This window comes from Scyliorhinus canicula, chromosome 3, assembly GCF_902713615.1.
Source record: "Scyliorhinus canicula chromosome 3, sScyCan1.1, whole genome shotgun sequence".
NCBI classification, from domain to species: Eukaryota; Metazoa; Chordata; class Chondrichthyes; order Carcharhiniformes; family Scyliorhinidae; genus Scyliorhinus; species Scyliorhinus canicula.
The window spans coordinates 65769782-65790163 of NC_052148.1; the positions used below are offsets into that span (position 1 = coordinate 65769782).

General features: G+C 47.8%; 1 long non-coding RNA gene across 1 annotated transcript in view; it reads left to right on the forward strand.

Annotated features, from left to right (window-relative positions):
- Positions 1-20382, forward strand: part of LOC119962708 — a 46576-nt gene that overhangs the window by 15944 nt on the left and 10250 nt on the right. The window lies entirely within an intron of this gene.

Consider the following 20382-nt stretch of genomic DNA (forward strand, 5'->3'; position numbering starts at 1 on the left):
GTTGACCGGTACGGACTGCAGGCCACCTTCCCGTACCTCGACAATGTCACCATCTGCGGCCATGACCAGTAGGACCATGATGCCAACCTTTCTAAATTCCTCCACACCGCATCGCTCCTTAATCTCACGTACAACAAGGAGAAGTGCGTGTTCCGCACAGACCGCTTAGCCATCCTCAGCTACGTAGTCCAAAACAGACTACTGGGGCCCGACCCCGACCGCATGTGCCCCCTCATGGAGCTCCCCCTCCCCCACTGCCCCAAGGCCCTCAAACGCTGCCTTGGGTTCTTTTCTTATTACGCCCAGTGGGTCCCACAATACGCGGTCAAGGCCCATCCACTTATCCAGTCCACACATTTTCCCCTCTCGGCCGAGGCACAACAGGCCTTCGCCCGTATGAGAGCAGACATAGCCAGGGCTGAGATGCACGCAGTAGACAAGACACTGCCTTTCCAAGTAGAAAGCGACGCTTCAGATGTTGCACTTGCCGCCACGCTGAATCAGGCAGGCAGACCCGTGGCATTCTTTTCACGCACCCTCCACGCCTCTGAAATTCGGCATTCCTCTGTTGAAAAGGAGGCCCAGGCAATCGTTGAAGCGGTGCGGCACTGGAGGCATTACCTGGCCGGCAGGAGATTCACTCTCCTCACTGACCAACGGTCGGTAGCCTTCATGTTCAACAAAATGCAGCGGGGCAAGATCAAGAATGACAAAATCTTGCGGTGGAGAATCGAGCTCTCCACCTTCAACTACGAGATCTTGTATCGCCCCGGCAAGCTCAACGAGCCCCCAGACGCCCTCTCCCGAGGTACATGTGCCAGCGCACAAGTGAACCAGCTCCGTGCCTTGCACGAGAGCCTTTGCCATCCGGGGGTCACTCGCTTGTACCATCTAATCAAAGCCCGCAATCTGCCCTACTCCGTCGAGGAAGTACGGACAGTCACCAGAGACTGCCAGATCTGTGCCGAGTGCAAGCTGCACTTCTACCAGCCAGATCGCGCGCGCCTGGTGAAAGCATCCCGTCCCTTTGAACGCCTCAGTGTGGATTTCAAAGGGCCCCTCCCCTCCACCGACCGCAACACCTACATCCTTAGTGTGGTCGATGAATTTTCTAGGTTCCCCTTCACCATCCCATGCCCGGATAGGACGTCTGCCACCGTCATCAAGGCCCTGGATTCCATTTTCGCACTGTTCGGTTTCCCCGACTACATCCACAGTGACAGGGGATCCTCGTTCATGAGCGATGATCTGCATAATTTCCTGCTCAGCAGAGGTATCGCCTCCAGCAGGACGACCAGCTACAACCCCTGGGGAAACGGGCAGGTAGAGAGGGAGAACGGGACGGTATGGAGGGCCGTCCAGCTGGCCCTATGGTCCAGGAACCTCCCAGCCGCTCGCTGGCAGCAGGTCCTCCCTGACGTGCTCCATTCCATTCGGTCGCTACTGTGCACCGCAACTAGTAGTACACCCAATGAACGTGTTTTTGCCTTATCTCGGAAGTCTACATCCAGGGTGTTGCTCCCGACGTGGCTCACAACTCTGGGCCCAGTCCTTCTCCGTAGGCATGTCCGGCACCACAAGGCGGAACCCCTGGTGGACAAAGTACGCCTTCTCCACGCCAACCCTCAGTATGCCTACGTGGAGTTCCCCGACGGCCGCCAGAACACAGTCTCACTCCCGGACCTGGCTCCCTCAGGTGCCAATCCCATGCCCCCTTTCCCCCCCGCGCCACCCTCCTTTTCCCCAGCGCCCCCCTATTCGTCCCCACCAGGTCCATTCCCCGTCCCCCTGCCCACACTGGAGGACACGGAAGATTTCGGCTCGCTCTCGGAAGGCTTCGGCTCGCTCTCGGAGTCATCCCGCCAGCAGCCAGCACCAACACCGCCAGCACCTGCACCGACGTCGCCCCCACAGCTACGCTCTTGGTTTTCTTTGTTTGGACCCTCTTGTAAATAGCTCATCCTTTGTTTTACAGTTACACGTCACCCCCGCCGGACTCATTTTTTTACAGGGGGTGAATGTGGTGATATAACCACTGTAGTGACGTGTACTTGCAGTAGGGGGATGTATGCCTGTACCTGTAATACAGGTTCCTCCGGTAAGCCCCTGCCGGCTAGCTCCGCCCATAGGGAGCTTGTGTATAAATATGCGTGTGAGTCACTCAGATCCTAGTCTACAGTTGCAGCCAGAGGAATAGCATCGCACAGCAATAAAGCCTCTATTGTACTACTCTCTGATCTTTGAGTATAATTGTTAGCGCTACAATTATATTTTCCAATTAAGGGGCAATTTAGCATTGCCAATCCTGCACATCTTTTGGGTTGTGGGGGTGAACCCCACGCAGACAGAGGGAGAACGTGCAAACTCCACATGGACAGTGACCCAGGGCCTGGATTCGAACCCAGGTTCTTAGTGCCATAGGTAGCAATGCTAACCACTGTGCCACCGTGCTGCCCTACCCCATGGCCTCTCTGAGTGAGAATGCCAATTTAATCTAAATTATCACTAAATTACAACAAGGTTTGTGCTAAGGTTTAAGCTCCATTTGGAACTGATTTGAGGCTTATCAACTCATTTCACTTAGCAGATTCAGCCATTGGAAAGGAAAGACATTCTCCCTGCATCAGAATTGGAGTCTAAATCCCCCAGGCTGAGTCCACATTATGTTAACTTAGTGTTCCACCCAATTTCCTCCATAGCTGTTACTTAACTAGTTGCAAAGAGTACTGAAAAAATCCAAAGCAATTTAATCAGATTATGTAAAGAACTTACAAGATACGCTTGAATCATTTCCATATGATGGTTGCAGAAAATAATTGTAACAAAGTAGAAATTTAACCTGTTGCAGGAGATGGTTACCTTTTGGGATTGAGATATTCTTTGCTGGAGCTTGTAAAAAAATCACAAGTGTGAATACCCTTTTGAAGGTCTCGGTAGTGTAACCTTAAATCCAAGCACAAGAGATTTCTTCGCCTCCTCGAGTGTGAGAATTGGGCTTAACATCGAGAATGAAAATATGCACAGTTGTTTTTCCTGGGTCTAAAGTCCTATCATTAGTTTATTAATGATCAGTAATTTCAGATACGTGGAGAGACTAGAGAAACTGGGTTTGTTCTCACTAGAGTAGAGAAGGTTAAAGGGAGACTTAATTAAAGTGCTCAAGGTCATGAAAGGTTTTGATACAGTAACTCGGGAGAAATTATTTCCGATGGCAGAAACATTGATAATCAGAGGACATAGATTGAAGGTGTTCGGTAAAAGGACCAGCGATATATGGGAGGACTTTTTTTTTTGCTCTGTTATTTGTTAGGATCCGGAATGCATGCCTGAAAGAGTGGTGGAAACAGATTCAATGATAACTTTCAAAAAGGGATTGGATAAGTACTCAGAAGGAAATAATTTGCGAGGTTATGTGGAAATATGAGGGGAAAGGGACAATTTGTGTAGCTATGTGGCAAACAGTGAAGATGATATAGATAGCCTGCCGTAGAACATAGATCGACTGGTAGAAAGCGCAGACAAGTGGCAAAATGGAATTTAATTTAACTGTGAGATGATACATTTGGCAACAGGGATTTGGATAGGCAATATAATTGTAAAGAGTGTGCAGGCAGGCCGAATTATCTAGGGATGCATGTGTATGGATCTTTGAAGGTGACTGTACATATTGAGAGAGTTTTTAGCAAAGCGTATGGGATCTTGGGCTTCATAAATAGAAGCACGGAGTACAAAAGCAGGGAAGTTATTCTGAATTTATATGAACCTCGTTAGTGTTATGTATGCATTGTGCACACATTTATGCTTAATTTTAACAATTTCAAAGGGATTACCTTTCCCAAGTGCACTTGGCCTCTCCCAAATGTGTCCTGGGACCATGTCCAACAGGGTGCCATACCTCTTCAAAACGGTATCCTACCTCTTCAAAGGATGTTGGCAGCTTTAGACCCAGTTCTCCTACCCAGTTCTCAAGTACACAAGTCATGTTTTGGGCATCTCACTAGCTCAGAACAGATCTGACTAGATGTGCACATTAGAAACTACCCCTAAACCCTTGGCCCCATGTGAAAATGGTGGAGCCTGGGTTCAGGGATGGGATTTCTAGATCCAGGCCTCTGCCATCATTTTCGCTTTTTCATGTGTGCAAAAAATCTGGTTATGGCCTCAGCCAGATTCCAGAATGCTTTGTATGATGTCAGCTACTTAACTCTACAGCTCCACCCACAGGCTTATTCCAACAAGTAAAAAATAATAATAATAATCACTTATTGCCACAAGTAGGTTTCAATGAAGTTACTGTGAAAAGCCCCTCGTCGCCACATTCCGCCGCCTGTTCGGGGAGGCCGGTACGAGAATTGAACCTGCGCTTCTGGACTTGTTTTGCATTACAAACCAGCTGTTTAGCCCACTGTGCTAAACTAGCCCCAAGTACAGTAAACATAGATCAGTGAAAATATTAGCATAATCAAACAGAGACCAATTAAACCATTAAGCACCACAGTCAGGCTCCAACTAGAGTATTGCATTCAGTCCTAGCCACCACACTTTAGGAAATATGTGAATGTCCTTGACACGTGGGTACAAAGGAGATTTACCATACTATTTCCAGAAATGGTGTAGGTGGGTTAGTTACAAAGTCAGGTTGGATAGGTTGGAGTTTTTTTTCCTTCGAGAAAAGCAATTGGGGTAAGTTTTGATAGAGATGTACAAGATTATGATTGACTTAGATAAGTTGGACAAGAGAAAACTCTTCCCAGTAGATGATGACTTAAGAACTAGGTGACACAGATTTGTGATTTTGAGTAAGAGATGTAGGGGGCTGTGAAGAAGAACTTTCTAATCCATCAACTGGTAATAACCTGAAACTTGCTGTCCATGAAGGTGATGGCAGTGGAAACAATCAATGATTTCATTGTTGAGGAGACAATGGCGTAGTGGTATTGTCATTGGACTATTAATCCGGAGGTCTGGAGCAATGTTTAGCGGACCTGGGTTCAAAGAAATTGAAATTTGAATTCAATAAAAATATTTGGAATTAAAAACTCTACTAAGACCGTGAGACCTCTCTGTCTTAAAGACACATCTTCTCCGTGGCATCTAGGGATGGGCAATGAATGCTGCCCTAAGCAGCAACGCCACATCCCAGAAATGAATTTTAAAGCACAAAAGGAGAAGGGAGAAGATTGAGGGAAGTGTTCCCGAACACTTTGACTGAGATCAACTTTAGGGAAGGAAAACTGCCATCCTTACCTGGTCTGGCATACATGTGACTTCAGACCCATAGCATTGTGATTGACTCTTAACTTCCCTCAGAAATGGCCTAGCAAAGCACTCGGTTTAAGGGAAATTAGGGATGGGCAATGAATTCTGGTCTAGCCAGCGACACCCGCATTCCATGAATGAATTAGAAAAATACCATATAAACTGCACCCACTGTTACAGGTCAGATACTTTTTCTGTCTTATAAGTTAATGTATTGTATCTAAACTGTTGTTAAGCTACCTTAAAATTCTTTATGATTAGTCAACTGATTATTTAGGTATCTGGCGTTCCAAACACTTAACATTTTACAGTAATATTATATGCATTATAATTCATTTGTGCACAAAAATGATGAAATATCTGTTCGCTCCAGCACTTGCAAAGCCCTCAGTAATTTCAGCCTGAAAGTCTCTACGAGTTTCCATCTCTAATATATCCATCATTATTTCCATAAATTTACACATGCCACTCTGTGCTTTGATGGCCGGAATTTTCCAGTCCCCCTGCAGCAGGCTTTCTGCACCGCTGGAGAAAGCACGGCTAATGGCGACTTGCCTCCACACCAGTGGGGTGCAGGGGCAAAAAATCCCGACTGAGGTTTTTGAAGTTTACTCTTTAAGCAGAGAACATTATGGATTGAGGCAGGATAGTTTGCCCTGAAATTTTGCACCATATGTATTACTAGTCCAGTGACAATGCCATTAGGCTACATTCCCCCGCCTCTGTTCATTTATGAACAATCTTCATGCCTTCATGTTTCAGAAAAATTGGGCACTTTCTCTGCACGTCCCACTAAATCATCAAAAGTCCATGAGTTATGCGACAAATTGCCATGTTTGTTGTCTCGATGGAATGTTTGAAGGTATGTACCGTGTAAGGGCATGCCATTTCCCTCGAACATAGGAGACAAGGACATAAGCTTATCCAACTCTCTGCTTTGACATTCCACGAAATATTGTGCATCTCAAAGTTGAATATCCTAATTTTTCTTTAGATTTATGCCGGTTGAACCCTCATTATTTGCCTGGGAAGTGTTGACAGAACAATATTACATGTGCATTATAACAAATTCACAATAGTCAAAATAGTCCATTTCCACCATTTGGGGCATAAATACCAATGAAGAATGTATATTTTAAACAAACAAATATAGTTTCTTGAATACCTTTGTATAGATGCCACTTTTAGTAATATATTTTCTGCCTTGAGAGTGAGCTACCAGTCAACTATCTCCATACGAAAACACTGACTCTCTTCAATGTAATTGAAAAACATAACCTGTATGAAATATAAATGTGGCCTGTTAAATTGGCTTTTTTACACTAAAAAGGTCACATACATCCCCAAGGTAACTTTTACATATTTATTTGTTTTCAGCGCTCGCTGCTCGCATTGTTAGCTTGCCTCATAACATGGATTCTGTTGCACTGAGCTACGCTCAACCAACATTATTTAATGGCTAACACTGACTGAAATGTCAACATTTGCAATTCTGAAGCTTTATTTAAGCAATAAAAAAATAATTAAAAGGGTAGCCCCTTGGAGAGATTGTGTCAATTTTATCTGGTGCAAAGAAACGTACAGACGAGACAAATTCAAACAGAGTGCAAAAGAATTAATTTTTGATTGCTTAAGCTCAACAAACTGTGCAAGTTAATGAAGTCGAACGAAAATGTCTTCCCTGAGACCTGAAGCTATTCAGACTGTGATAAAATAGACTCTTTATTTCCCTCCACACTAAACTGTTTTAATCCCTGCTTGAAAATCGATGCTAATGACATTGATTCAGTGGGAAATGCAATAGAATAATAACATGAAAAGTAACGTGTTTAATGGGGTTCAGTTAGATGTTAGTACTCTAGCATGTCAGCAGGTTTCAGTTTTATAAATCTCATGGTTCCAGAGAATGAGAAAGAAAATTTTAAATTAGCAGCACTGTTATAAAGCAGGCATGAATGTATTCAAAGTTAAAACCCATAACTAACACACTGTGACATTTTGTGTTCACTGTTATTTAACTTTCTGCGAGCTAGAAATTTTCCAATATGGCTGCCCAAATTCCGAATTGTGGAACTGCCTTTGCTGAGCCGCTGCATCACTGTCAATGTTTGTACAAACAAAAATTTCCACCCTGTCAGCGAGCTGTAGCTTGCAACAAGAAAATTGTCAATTGGCAGCAGAGTTTACATGTACATTCAACCTGCTCATCTGTACCTGCCTTAACCTATTATGTGACAGTCTTTCTCTTGACTGTCCCAGAAGGAGTTATTTATATATTTTCTCTACTAGTGGTAGAGGAGGGATGATTTTACCAGGAAATGCTACATCAATTGAATATGTCCAATTATTATATTCATTCATGGGATGTGGGCACCGCTGACCGGACCAGCATTTATTGCCCATCCTTTAACGGAATGGCTTGCTGAGCCATTTCAGAGGGTAATTAGGAATCAACCACAGCCTTTTTAAAAATTTATTCATGGGATGTGGGTGTCGCTGGCTAGGCCAGCATTTATTGCCCATCCCTGAGGGCATTTAAGAGTCAATCACATTGCTGCGGATCTGGAGTCACATGTTGGCCAGACCAGGGTTAGGACAGTAGATTTCCTTCCCTAAAGGACATTAGTGAGCCAGATGGATTTTCACGACAATCAACAATGGTTTTATGGTCATCATTAGACTAGGGGATCAGGGGTTATGTGGAGAATGCAGGAGAATGGGGATGAGAAAAATATCAGCCATGATTGAATGGTGGAGCAGACTCGATGGGCAAGTGGCCTAATTCTGCCCCTATGTCTTATGGTTTTATGGTTTTGAGCTGCTACTTGAACTGCTACAGTCCCTGTGGTATAGGTATACCCACAGTGCAGCTAGGGAAGAAATCTCAGGATTTTGACACAGGAACAGTGAAGAAATGGCAATATATTTCCAAGTCAAAATAGTAAGTGACTGGAGAGGACTTTCAGGTGGTAGTATTCCAAGGTAACTACTGCCCTTGTGCTTGTAGATGGTAGTGGACATGGATTTGGAAGATGCTGCCTAAGTGAATTCCTGCAGTGCATTTTGGAGATGGGACATGGTTCGCCAATGGTGGTGGGATTGAGTATTTGTGGGAAGGGTAGCAATCAAGCATGCTGCTTTGTTCTGGATAACGTCAAGCTTCTTGAATGTTGTTTTAGCTGCATTCATCCAGGCAAATGGAGAGTATTCCATTACACTCCTGTCTTGTGCCTTGTAGCTCGTGGACTTTGGCTTTGGGAGTCAGGAGGTGAGTTACTCAACGCAGGACTCCACAATCTGACTTGCTCTTGTAGTCACAGTATTTGTATGGCTAGTCCAGTTCAGTTTCTGGTCAATGGTAATCCCAGAATTTTGATTGTGGGTACTTCAGCGATGGTAATGCCACTGAAAGTCAAAGGGTGATGGCTAAATCCTCTTTTACTGGAGATGGTTATTGACTGGGAAACATGTAACATGTAAAATAGGAGCAGGAGGAGGAGGCCATTCGCCCATTTGGGCCTGCTCCACCATTCATTATAATCATGGCTGATCATCCAACTCAATAGCCTGATCCTGCCTTCCCCCCATATCTTTTGATCCCCTTCGCCGCAAATGCTATACCTAACTGCTTCTTGAAAACATATGGGGCTACATTCTCCGCTGGTGGTAGTCTCTGTTGCGCCGACAGCACACCACGCCGGGTATTTCCCAACGGCATGGGGCTGCCCACAATGCAAAACCTCATCGACCAGCTTGCAGGACGGAGAATCCCGCTGCCGGCGTTGGCACGCTGTACCAGAAAACTGATGTGGTGGAACGGAGATTTCTGCCCATAATGTTTTGTCTTCAGCTACTTCCTGGGTAACAAACTCCACTGGCTAACCACTCTTGGGTGAAGAAACCTCTCCTCATCTCTGTCCTAAATGGTCTACCCCGTATCCTCAGAGTGTGACCCCTGGTTCTGGACACACCCACCATCAGGCATATCCTTCCTGCATCTACCATGTCTAGTCCTGTTAGAATTTTATAGGTTTCTATGAGACCCCCCTCATGCTTCTGAACGCCTGCAAATATAATCCTGACCGACTCAATCTTTCCTCGTACGTCAGTCCTGCCAACCCCGGAATCAGTATGGTAAACCTTCGCTGCACTCCTTCGAGAGCAAGAACATCCATCCTCAGATAAGGACACCAAAACTGCAGACAATATTCCACGCGTGGTCTCACCAAGGCCCTGTAGAACTGCAGTAAGACATTCCTGCTCCTGTACGCGGATCCCTCGCTATGAAATCCAACATACAATTTGCCTTCTTTGCTGCCTGCCGACTGCTGCACCTGCATGCTTACCTTCAGTGACTGGTGTATGTGGACACCCAGGTCCCATTTCACATTTCCCTCTCCTAATTTATCGTCATTCAGATTAGAATAATATCTTTATTAGTGTCACAAGTCGGCTTACACGAACACTGCAATGAAGTTACTGTGAAAATCCCCTAGTCGCCACATTCTGGCACCTGTTTGGATACACTGAGGGAGAATTCCAAATGTCCAATTCACCCAACCAGTACGTCTTTAGGGACTTGTGGGGGAAAACCGGTGCACTTGGAGGAAACCCACGTAGACACAGGGAGAATATGCAGACTCTGCACAGCCAGTGACCCAAGCTAGGAATCGAACCTGGCACCTTGGTGCTGTGAAGCAACAGTCATTTTGATTTGATTTATTATTGTCACATGTATTACTATACAGTGAAAAGTATTGTTTCTTGCATGCTGTACAAACAATGTATACTGTACATAGGGAAGGAAGGAGAGACTGCAGAATATAATGTTACAGTCATAGCAAGGTGTAGAGAAAAGATCAACTTAATACAAGGTAGGTCCATTCAAACGTCTGATGGCAGTACGGAAGAAGCTGTTCTTGAGTCAGTTGGTACGTGACCTCAAGCTTTGGTATCTTTTTCCTGACGGAAAAAGGTGGAAGAAAGTAGTCCGGGGTGCATGGGGTCCTTAATTATGCTGGCTGCCTTTCCAAGGCAGCAGGAATTGTAGACGGAGTCGATGGATGGGAGGCTGGTTTGCGTGATGGATTGGGCTACATTCACGGACTTTTGTAGTTTCTTGCGGTCTTGGGCCGAGCAGGACCCATACCACGCTGTTATACAACCAGAAAGAATGCTTTCTATGGTGCATCTGTGGAAGTTGGTGAGAGTCGTAGGTGACATGCCAAATTTCCTTAGTCTTCTGAGAAAGTAGAGTCGTTGGTGGGCTTTCTTAACTATAGTGTCGGCATGGGGGAACCAGGACAGGCTGTTGGAGATCTGTACACCTAAAAACTTGAAGCTCTGGACCCTTTCTACTTCATTTCCATTGATGTGGACAGGGGCATGTTCTCCACTACGCTTCCTGAATTCGATGACAATCTCCTTCATTTTGTTGACATTGAGGGAGAGATTATTGTCGGCGCACCAGTTCACCAGATTCTCTATCTCATTCCTGTACTCTGTCTAGTCATTGTTAAAAATCCGACCCACTACTGTGGTGTCATCAGCAAATTTGAAAATCGAGTTGGAGGGGAATTTGGCCACAGTCATAGGTGTATAAGGAGTATAGTAGGGGGCTGAGGACACAGCCTTGTGGGGCATCGGTGTTGAGGATGATTGTGGAGGAGGTGCTATTGCCTATCCTTTTTTTTTTAAAATTTAGATTAGCCAATTATTTTTTCCAATTAAGGGGCAATTTAGCGTGGCCAATCCACCTACTCTGCACATTTTTGGGTTGTGGGGGCGAAACCCACGCAGACACGGGGAGAACGTGCAAACTCAACACGGACAGTGACCCAGAGCCGGTATCGAACCTGGGACCTCAGCGCCGTGAGGCGGTTGTGTTAACCACTAGGCCACCGTGCTTCCCTTCTATTGCCTATCCTTACTGATTATGGCTTGTGGGTTCGAAAGTTCAGGATCCAGTCGCAGAGGGAGGAGCCTGGCCAAGGGCACGGAGTTTGGAGATGTATTTCGTAGGAATAATGGTGTTGAAGGCCGTGCTGTAGTCAATAAATAGGAGTCTGACACAGGTATCTTTGTTATCTAGGTGTTCCAGGGTAGAGTGCAGGGCCATAGAGATGGTGTCTGCTGTGGACCTGTTGCAGCGGTAGGTTAACTGTAGTGGATCAAGGCAATCCGGGAGACTGGAGTTAATTTGTGCCATGTCTAGCCTTTCGAAGCACTTCATGATGATGGATGTCAGAGCCACTGGACGACAGTCATTGAGGCATGCTGCTTGACTTTTTTGTGGTACAGGGATGATGTGATGGATGTCTTCTTGAAGCAGATAGGTACCTCAGGTTGTTGTAAAGAGAGGTTGAAGATGTCTGCGAATACCCCCACCAGCTGATAAGCGCAAGACCTGAGTGCCCGGCCATGTACCCCATCCGGTCCAGTGGCTTTCCGCGGGTTGACCTTCGAGAAGGCTGCTCTAAAACCTGCAATGGTGATCTCACATACAAGTTCACCCGAGGCTTCTGGGGTGGAGGGTTTGCTCTCGCTGACCTCTTGTTCAAAGCGTGCAGAGAATGCGTTGAGCTCATCGGGGAGGGGTGCATTGGAGCCGTGATTTTACATCCCTGCATCTTGTAGCCCGTTATGTCTTGCAGACCTTGCCATAGACGGCGGGGATCCGTGTGGCTAGCCTGGGACTCGAGCTTGGTCCGGTACTGTCTTTTGGCATCTTTGATGGATCTCCTTGGATCATATCTGGCTTTCTTGAATAGGTCAGGGTCGCCTGACCTGAATGCGTCAGACCTAGACTTCAGCAATCAGTGGATATCCCTCTTCATCCAGGGTTTCCGGTTGGGAAACACACGGATTTGTTTCTTTCGCACAGTCTTCTACACACTTACTAATTAAGTCAGTTCCTATAGTGGCGTACCCGTTCAGGCTGGTCGCAGAGTTTTTAAACACTGACTCTAAGCAGTCCCGTCGGAGATCATCCGATTCCTCGGACCAAAAATGCACAACTTTCTTTGATGAATTGTCCCGCTTCAGTTTTTGCTTGTAGGCTGGGAGAACAGCCTTGTGGTCAGATTTGCCAAAGTGTGGGCGGGCGATAGAGTGGTAGGCATGTTTGATATTTGTGTAGCAGTGGTCCAGGATGTTTGGGCCTCTGGTGGAACAGGTGACATGTTGGTGGTAACTTGGTAGTACGCTCTTGAGCTTGGCCTGATTGAAGTCCCCAGCTACAATGAACAAAACATTGGTGCCAAAGCCAATTTAATCAGCATGACTGATATAAAAAAAACTAAAAATTCAGCCAATTAGAAGAAATCACAAGATGTCTTTGAGGGATTATAATGGTTCAAGCATTAAATGTGACATGAATGTGGTGGTGAAAAACACTGTTTATTCCATCCCATTCTGTACTATATCCAAGGGATTGGATTCATTATTCGCTAATCAGTCCTGTGAGGAACTATGCCTAGTACAGTTGGTATATAGCACCCACAAAGGATTGTATCAACACTCCGATGATTCTGAGAACATTATCAGCAAATTTAATGATGTGTTCACTGATTTTAGTGCACTACCATTTGCCCAGATACAATTTAAAAAGATGCATTATCTAAAGCACTGATACAAAATATTAGTAGTAAAATTGCTGAAGATGTAGATCTGCATGTCAATCTCATTTCTATCCTACCACTCATATCAGATCTGAAACCACAAGTTATCAAGAAGATAGAAGAACCGACCAATGAGGTAAATTCCATGGTATGTGTGAAACAAAAAAATGGTGATGCTCATAGAGGTATGGATCCCAATGATCTCAACAAAAGTATACATATTGTCAAACAATCATTGCAGAAAGCAACGAACAGCCATTCTGATCCATATCTCATGAAATCACGTTACAAGCGTTACCTTGTCACATGGTAGATCAACAGCAGAGTTAGTCATGAATAGAAGATGGCGTACCACACTTCCATACTTGGAAAAGAAGGAGGAGAATGAAGTGGTACTGCAGGAAATGCAACACATTAAAGCAAAACAAAAGCAGTTATCTGATAGAGGGTCCAGAACTATTCCATTTCTGAGTAGTAATGACATTGTGAGAATAGAAATTTCAGGCAATTGTTCAAGAAAAGCCATTGTACTTGAAGAAGTAGCACCTCGTTCCTACAATGTACAGACAGAGGAAGGGTTGGTTTTAACAAGAAATCGTCGCAAGCTCTTGAAAACCAGTGAAGGCTTTCACAATAACATGATGGATGATGAATCAACGTCAGAATGAAACGTCAGCTGCAGTGTCAGATAGTTAGCAGTTCCTGAGCATGAGAATGTCAAAGAGAACATTGAAGCTACAAGTTCAAAGCAGCAAGGTCAAGCTTTGAGAAGATGAATCAGAGTCAGGAGAAAACCTGATCGACTCAATTTGTAGATTTGGACTATTTTTACATACTATGCTTGCTGTTCTTGTGTGTGTAGATTTATACAATTTATATATATTATATATTTGTTAAACCAGTTTAAAGAAACAAATTAATACTGTTAGACTCACAGGCTAATGATATCACATGTAATTATACTGATGATAATGTATTAATATATTCCTTCAAAGGAAAGGGGATGTACTGATATCATGATTGAGTTGTAATTCACCGACTGACCACTAGGAGTCTCATTAGTATATAAATTAATGTTAGAGTCAGGTGACGAGGGAGCTGGGAGAAAGGTTGCTTGTGCATGTTCATACTATTATTGATCTGTTGTTTGTATATATTTGACCCACAGTTAATATTAATAAATCATTTATAGCTTTATCGACGAGTCTTCATCTAATATAAATCAGGCCAGTTGACAAGAACATTACAGAGTCTTGAGTTGCTTGATCAGTTCGAAGTCTATCCCATTTAGCATGATGGTAGTGCCACACAACACGATGGAAGGTATCCTCAATATAAAGACAGAATTCTGTCTCCGCAAGGACTGTGTGGTGGTCACTCCTACCGATATTGTCATGGACTAATTCATCTGCGGCAGGCAGGTTTGTGAGGATGGGTTCAAGTATGTTTTTCTGTCTTGTTGGTTCCATCCCCAGCTGCCACAGAGCCAACCTAGCAGCTCATATCTCATTGTAATTGATAGATCCCAGCCAGCTCGGTCTGTGGTGGGACTACCGAGCCACTCTTTGTGATGGACATTGAAGTTTCCCCACCCAGAGTACATTCTGTGCCCTTGCCACCCTCAGTGTTTCCTCCAAGTGATGTTCAACATGGAGGAGTACTGATTCATTAGCTGATGGTGAACAGTATGTGATAATCAGCAGGAGGTTTCCTTGCCCATGTTTAAGCTGGTGCTATGAGACATCATGGGATCCAGAGTTGATGTGTGGACTCCCGTGGCAGCTTCCTCCCATCCGTCACTGTGCAACCATCTATGCTGAGTCAGTTCTACCAATAAGACAGGGATGTACCCAGGAATAATGATCGGGGTGTCTGGGACATTATCTGTGATGTATGATTCCATGAGTATGTCTGTGTCAGGATGTTGCTTGACTAATCTGTGAGACAACTCTCCCAATATTGGCACAAGCCCCCATATGATAGTAAGGAGGACTTTGCAGGGTTAAGAGGGCTAAGTTTGCCATTGAGAGGGCTGGGTTTGCCGTTGTGTTTTCCAGAACCAATTTCGATGTCAGTTAGTCTGTCCGATTTCATTCCATTTTGTTAACCTGGTAATGATTAAATACAACTGAGTGGCTTGCTCGGTAATTTTGGAGGCCATTTAAGAGTCAACCACATTGCTGTAAGCCTGGAGTTACATGTAAGCCAGACCATGTAAGGACGGCAGAGTTTCCCAAAAGGACTTGTGAAGAAGCTAGCTGTCCTAAGAGCATTGCCACCTGACCAGCAACTCAGCCCCTCCCACCAGTATAACACTAATATATACATATAGGCCGGGATTCTTTGTTGCCCGGCGCCAAAATTGGGAAGAAAATGGCTCCCGGCACCAGTTTGATGCTGAGTCACGATTCTCCGTGCCCTCCAAATCGGTGTCATTGAGACGCGTGCTGTGCGCAGTCGCAACCACGTTTGAATATCATTATCGGGCCCGCTCGCGCTGCTCCGCCTCCAATGGCCCGTATTATACTGTATATATGGGTTTTACGGTAAGGCTCCTGTACTACAGGTAAGGGCGTAGATCCCTGCCTGCTGGCTCCGCCCAGAGGGCAGTGTATAAATGTGTGTGCTCGCCGTGCAGCAGCCATTTCGTCAGCTGCTGTAGGAGGCCAGACATCTCTGTGTAATAAAGCCTCAATTACATTCTACTCTCTTCTCATTGTAATTGATAGTACATCAATTTATCACACAGAGATTTTTCAGAGATGGACCTCTGCATCAAGCTGGATCGCCTGCAGCTGCATCCTCAAGCAGACAACGCCAAAAAAAGACTGAACATTGGCGAGCCTTTTTTCAAGCTTACATCGGGTCTGCGCCAGACGCAATCCAGAAGCACAGAAGCTCCAGATTATGTACACACGGCTGAGCTCCAATGTTTTTCCCCTCGTCCAGGACGTGCCGACCTACGCAGAAGCCATGGCGCTGCTGAAGGAGAATTACGCTTAGCGGACCAACACAATCTACGCCAGGTATCTCCTATCCACGTGGCACCAAATTCCAGGTGAGTCTGTGGAAGATTTCTGGCCTGCCCTGCTTGCCCTAGTTAGAGACTGTGACTGCCAGGCCGTTTCGACCAATGAACATTCAAACCTGCTGATGAGAGACGCGTTCGTTACGGGTGTAGGGTGTAGGGTGTAGCGACCAAAAAACTAGCGCTCTTGCTTACAGTCGCCTCACACAGCGTACAGGCCTATGCCCCCAACCGCGCGGCCCACCCTCCCTGTGTATTGTGGACCCCGCCGACGGCCACCCCTTCATGGACCCTAACCAACCCCATGCCTGCGCCGCGGCAGCCAACCAACCCTGGGGGACCCAAATGCTACATCTGCGGACAGTCAAAAGACCGCCGGCAGCACGGCCCGGCGCGGAGCACGCTCTGCAAGGCCTGTGGCAAGAATGGACATTTCGCTGCAGTGTGCCAGGCCCGCTCAATCGCCGCTATTGTCCCGACACCCCCCATGTGCGGTCAGTGGGCGCCGCCATCTTCCCCACCTCGGACCACGTTCGGCCTGTGGGCGCCGCCATCTTGCTCTACTCACAACACGTGCGACCCGTGGGCGCCGCCATCTTGCCTGCCTCAGAACCAATGGGCGCCGCCATCTTGCCTGCCCCAGGACACGTGTGGCCCGACGGCGCCGCCATCTTAACCGACTCAGGACCCCTGCCCATTGGGCACCTCATCAGGCCGCTCATCGCCTAGGTCACGATTGACGAGTCTCGACCGCACAACCTCACGACCGCTTCGACAAAGGTGAACGTCGACGGGCACGAGATATCCCGCCTTCTGGACTCCGGGAGCACTGAGAGCTTCATCCACCCTGACACAGTAAGGCGCTGCTCCCTCGTGGTACATCCCGCTAACCAGAGAATCTCCCTGGCCTCTGGATCCCACTCCGTGGCAATCCGGGGGTAGTGCATTACCACCCTCACTGTCCAGGGCATAGAGTTCAGCGGCTTCCGCCTCTACATTCCCCCCCCCCCAACCTCTGGGTTACTATTGCCTTACTACTCGGCCTGGACTTCCAGTGCAACCTCCAGAGTCTAACCCTGAAATGTGGTGTGCCCTTACCACCCCTTACTGTTTGTGGCCTCATGACCCTTAAAGTCGACCCGCCTTCCCTTTTTGCTAAACTAACCCTGGTTTGCAAACCCGTCGGCACCAGGAACAGACAGCACAGCGCCCAGGACAGGACCTTCATCGGGTCTGAGGTCCAGCGGCTGCTGCGGGAAGGTATCATCGAGGCCAGCAACAGCCCCTGGAGAGCCCAAGTGGTAGTGGTGAAAACCGGGGAGAAAAACAGGATGGTCGTTGACTGCAGTCAGACCATCAATTAGTACACGCAGCTCGACGCGTACCCCCTCCCACGCATATCTGATATGGTCAATCAGATTGCACAGTACCGGGTCTTCTCGACAGTGGACTTGAAATCAGCCTACCACCAGCTCACCATCTGTTAGGCGGACCACCCATACACTGCATTTGAAGCGGACGGCCGCCGTTACCATTTCCTTAGGGTTTCCTGCGGCATCACCAACGGGAGATGGACCGAATGGTTGACCGGTACAGACTGCGGGCCACTTTCCCATACCAACGTCACCATCTGCGGCCACGACCAGCAGAACCACGACGTTAACCTTTCCAATTTCTCCATCCCGCCACTCTCCTCAACCCCACTTACAACAAGGAGAAGTGTGTGTTCAGCACGAACCGATTAGCCATCCTCGGCTATTTGCTTCAGAACGGAGTTTGAGGGCCCAACACCGATCGCATGCGCCCCCTCATGGAACTCCCCCTCCCCCACTGCCCCTAGGCCCTCAAACGATGCCTGGGGTTCTTTCCGTATTACGCACAGTGGGTCCCAAACTATGCGGACAAGGCCCGCCCACTCATTCAATCCACTGTTTTCCCACTGACGGCCGAGGCTCATCAGGTCTTCGACTGTATCAGGGCCGACATCACCAAGGCCGCGATGCACGCGGTCGACGAGACGCTCCCCTCAAGTCGAGAACGATGCATCAGACGTCGCTCTGGCCGCCAGCCTGAACCAGGCAGGCAGGCCCGTGCCTTCCCGCACCCTCCATGCCTCTGAAATTCGGCACTCCTCTGTCGAAAAGGAGGTCCAAGCGATCGTTGAAGCTGTGCGACATTGGAGGCATTACCTGGCCGGCAGGAGATTCACTCTCCTCACTGACCAACGGTCGGTTGCCTTCATGTTCGGGTAGCACGGTAGCATTGTGGTTAGCACAATTGCTTCACAACTCCAGGGCCCAGGTTCGATTCCCAGCTTGGGTCACTGTCTGTACGGAGTCTGCACATTCTCCCCGTGTGTGTGTGGATTTCCTCCGTGTGCTCCGGTTTCCTCCCACAGCCCAAAGATGTGCAGGTTAGGTGGATTGGCCATGATAAATTGCCCTTAGTGTCCAAAATTGCCCTTAGTGTTGGGTGGGGTTACTGGGTTATGGGGATAGGGTGGAGGTGTGGACCATGGGTAGGGTGCTCTTTCCAGGAGCCGTTGCAGACTCAATGGGCCGAATGGCATCCTTCTGCACTGTAAATTCTATGATGTTCAACAACACACAGTGGGTCAAGATCAAAAACGATAAAATCTTGAGGTGGAGGATTGAGCTCTCCATCTGCAATTACGAGATTTTGTATCGCCCCGGTAAGATCAACGAGCCCCCCGATGCCCTATCCGAGGTACATGTGCCAGCGTACAAGTGGACCGACTCCGGACCTTGCACGACAATCACTGTCACCCAGGAGTCACCCGTTTTTACTACTTCATTAAGACCCGCAATCTGTCCTACTCCATCGAGGAAGTCAGGACTATCACCAGAGACTGCCAGGTCTGCACGGAGTGTAAACCGCACTTCTACCGGCCAGACCGTGCGTGCCTGGTGAAGGCCTCCCACCCCTTTGAACGCCTCAACGTGGACTTGAAAGGGCCCCTTCCCTCCACCGATCAAAACACGTACTTCCTCACTGTGGTCGACGATTATTCCCGACTCCCCTTTGCCGTCCCATGCCCTGATATGACGTCTGCCACCGTCATCAAAGCCCTCAACACCATCTTCGCTCTGTTCGGTTTCCCCGCCTATGTCCACAGCGACCGGGGATCCTCATTTAAGAGTGATGAGCTGTGTCATTTCCGGCTCAACAGGGGCATTGCCTCAAGCAGGATGACCAGCTACAACCCCAGGGGCAACGGGCAGACGGAGGGGGAGAATGGGACGGTCTGGAGGCCTGTCCAGCTGGCCCTGCGGTCCAGAAATCTCCCGGCCTCCCGCTAGCAGGAGGTCCTCCCCGGCGCACTTCACTCCATTCAGTCACTCCTGTGCACCGCGACTAATGAAACCCCCCATGAATGTCTCTTTGCCTTCCTCAGGAAGTCCACCTCCGGGGTTTCGCTCCCAACGTGGCTGGCAGCTCCAGGACCCATTCTCCTCCATAAACACATGCGACTCCACAAGGCGGACCCGTTGGTTGAGAGGGTACAGCTACTCCACGCCAACCCGCAGTACGCTTACGTAGCGTACCCCAACGGCCGCCAAGACACAGTCTTCCCCAGGGACCTGGCACCAGCTGGTTCCCCACACACCCCACCTCTGCCCCGGTGCCATCCTCCCTTCCCCCGGCGCACCCCACCACAGCCCCCGCTCCAGGACAATCCGTCCTCCCCTTGCTCCTTTGTCTGGGCAGCAAGGTAGCACAAATGATTAGCACTGTGGCTTCACAGCGCCAGGGTGCCAGGTTCGATTCCCTGCTGGGTCACTGTCTGTGCGGAGTCTGCACGTTCTCCCCGTGTCTACATTGGTTTCCTCCGGGTGCTCCGGTTTCCTCCAACAGTCCACAGACGTGCAGGTTAGGTGGATTGGCCATGATCAATTGCCCTTAGTGACCAAGAAAGGTTAGGAGGGGTTATTGGGTTACGGGATAGGGTGGAAGTGAGGGCTTAAGTGGGTTGGTGCAGACTTGATGGGCTGAATGGCCTCCTTCTGCACTGTATGTTCTATGTTCTCCCACCCGGGGAGTCACTGAAGACCAAGCCGACGCCAGAGTGGCCACCAGCACTGCGGCGCTCTCGACGACAGATCAGGGCACCGGACCGCCTAAATTTGTAACCTTCTATGTAATTTTAAAACCAATCTGTATGTATATAGTTCTCCACCACCCCCGCTGGAATCATTTTTAACAGGGGGTGAATGTGGTTGTCACCACTGATGTATTATGTTGTATATATGGGTTTTACGGTGAGGCCCCTGTACTACAGGTACGGGGGTAGATCCCTGCCTGCTGGCCCCGCCTAGTAGGTGGAGTATAAATGGGTGTGCTCTCCATACAGTAGCCATTTCGTCAGCTGCTGTAGGAGGCCACACATCTCTGTGTAATAAAGCCTCGATTACATTCTACTCTCATCTCGTCGTAATTGATAGTGCATCACCGTGT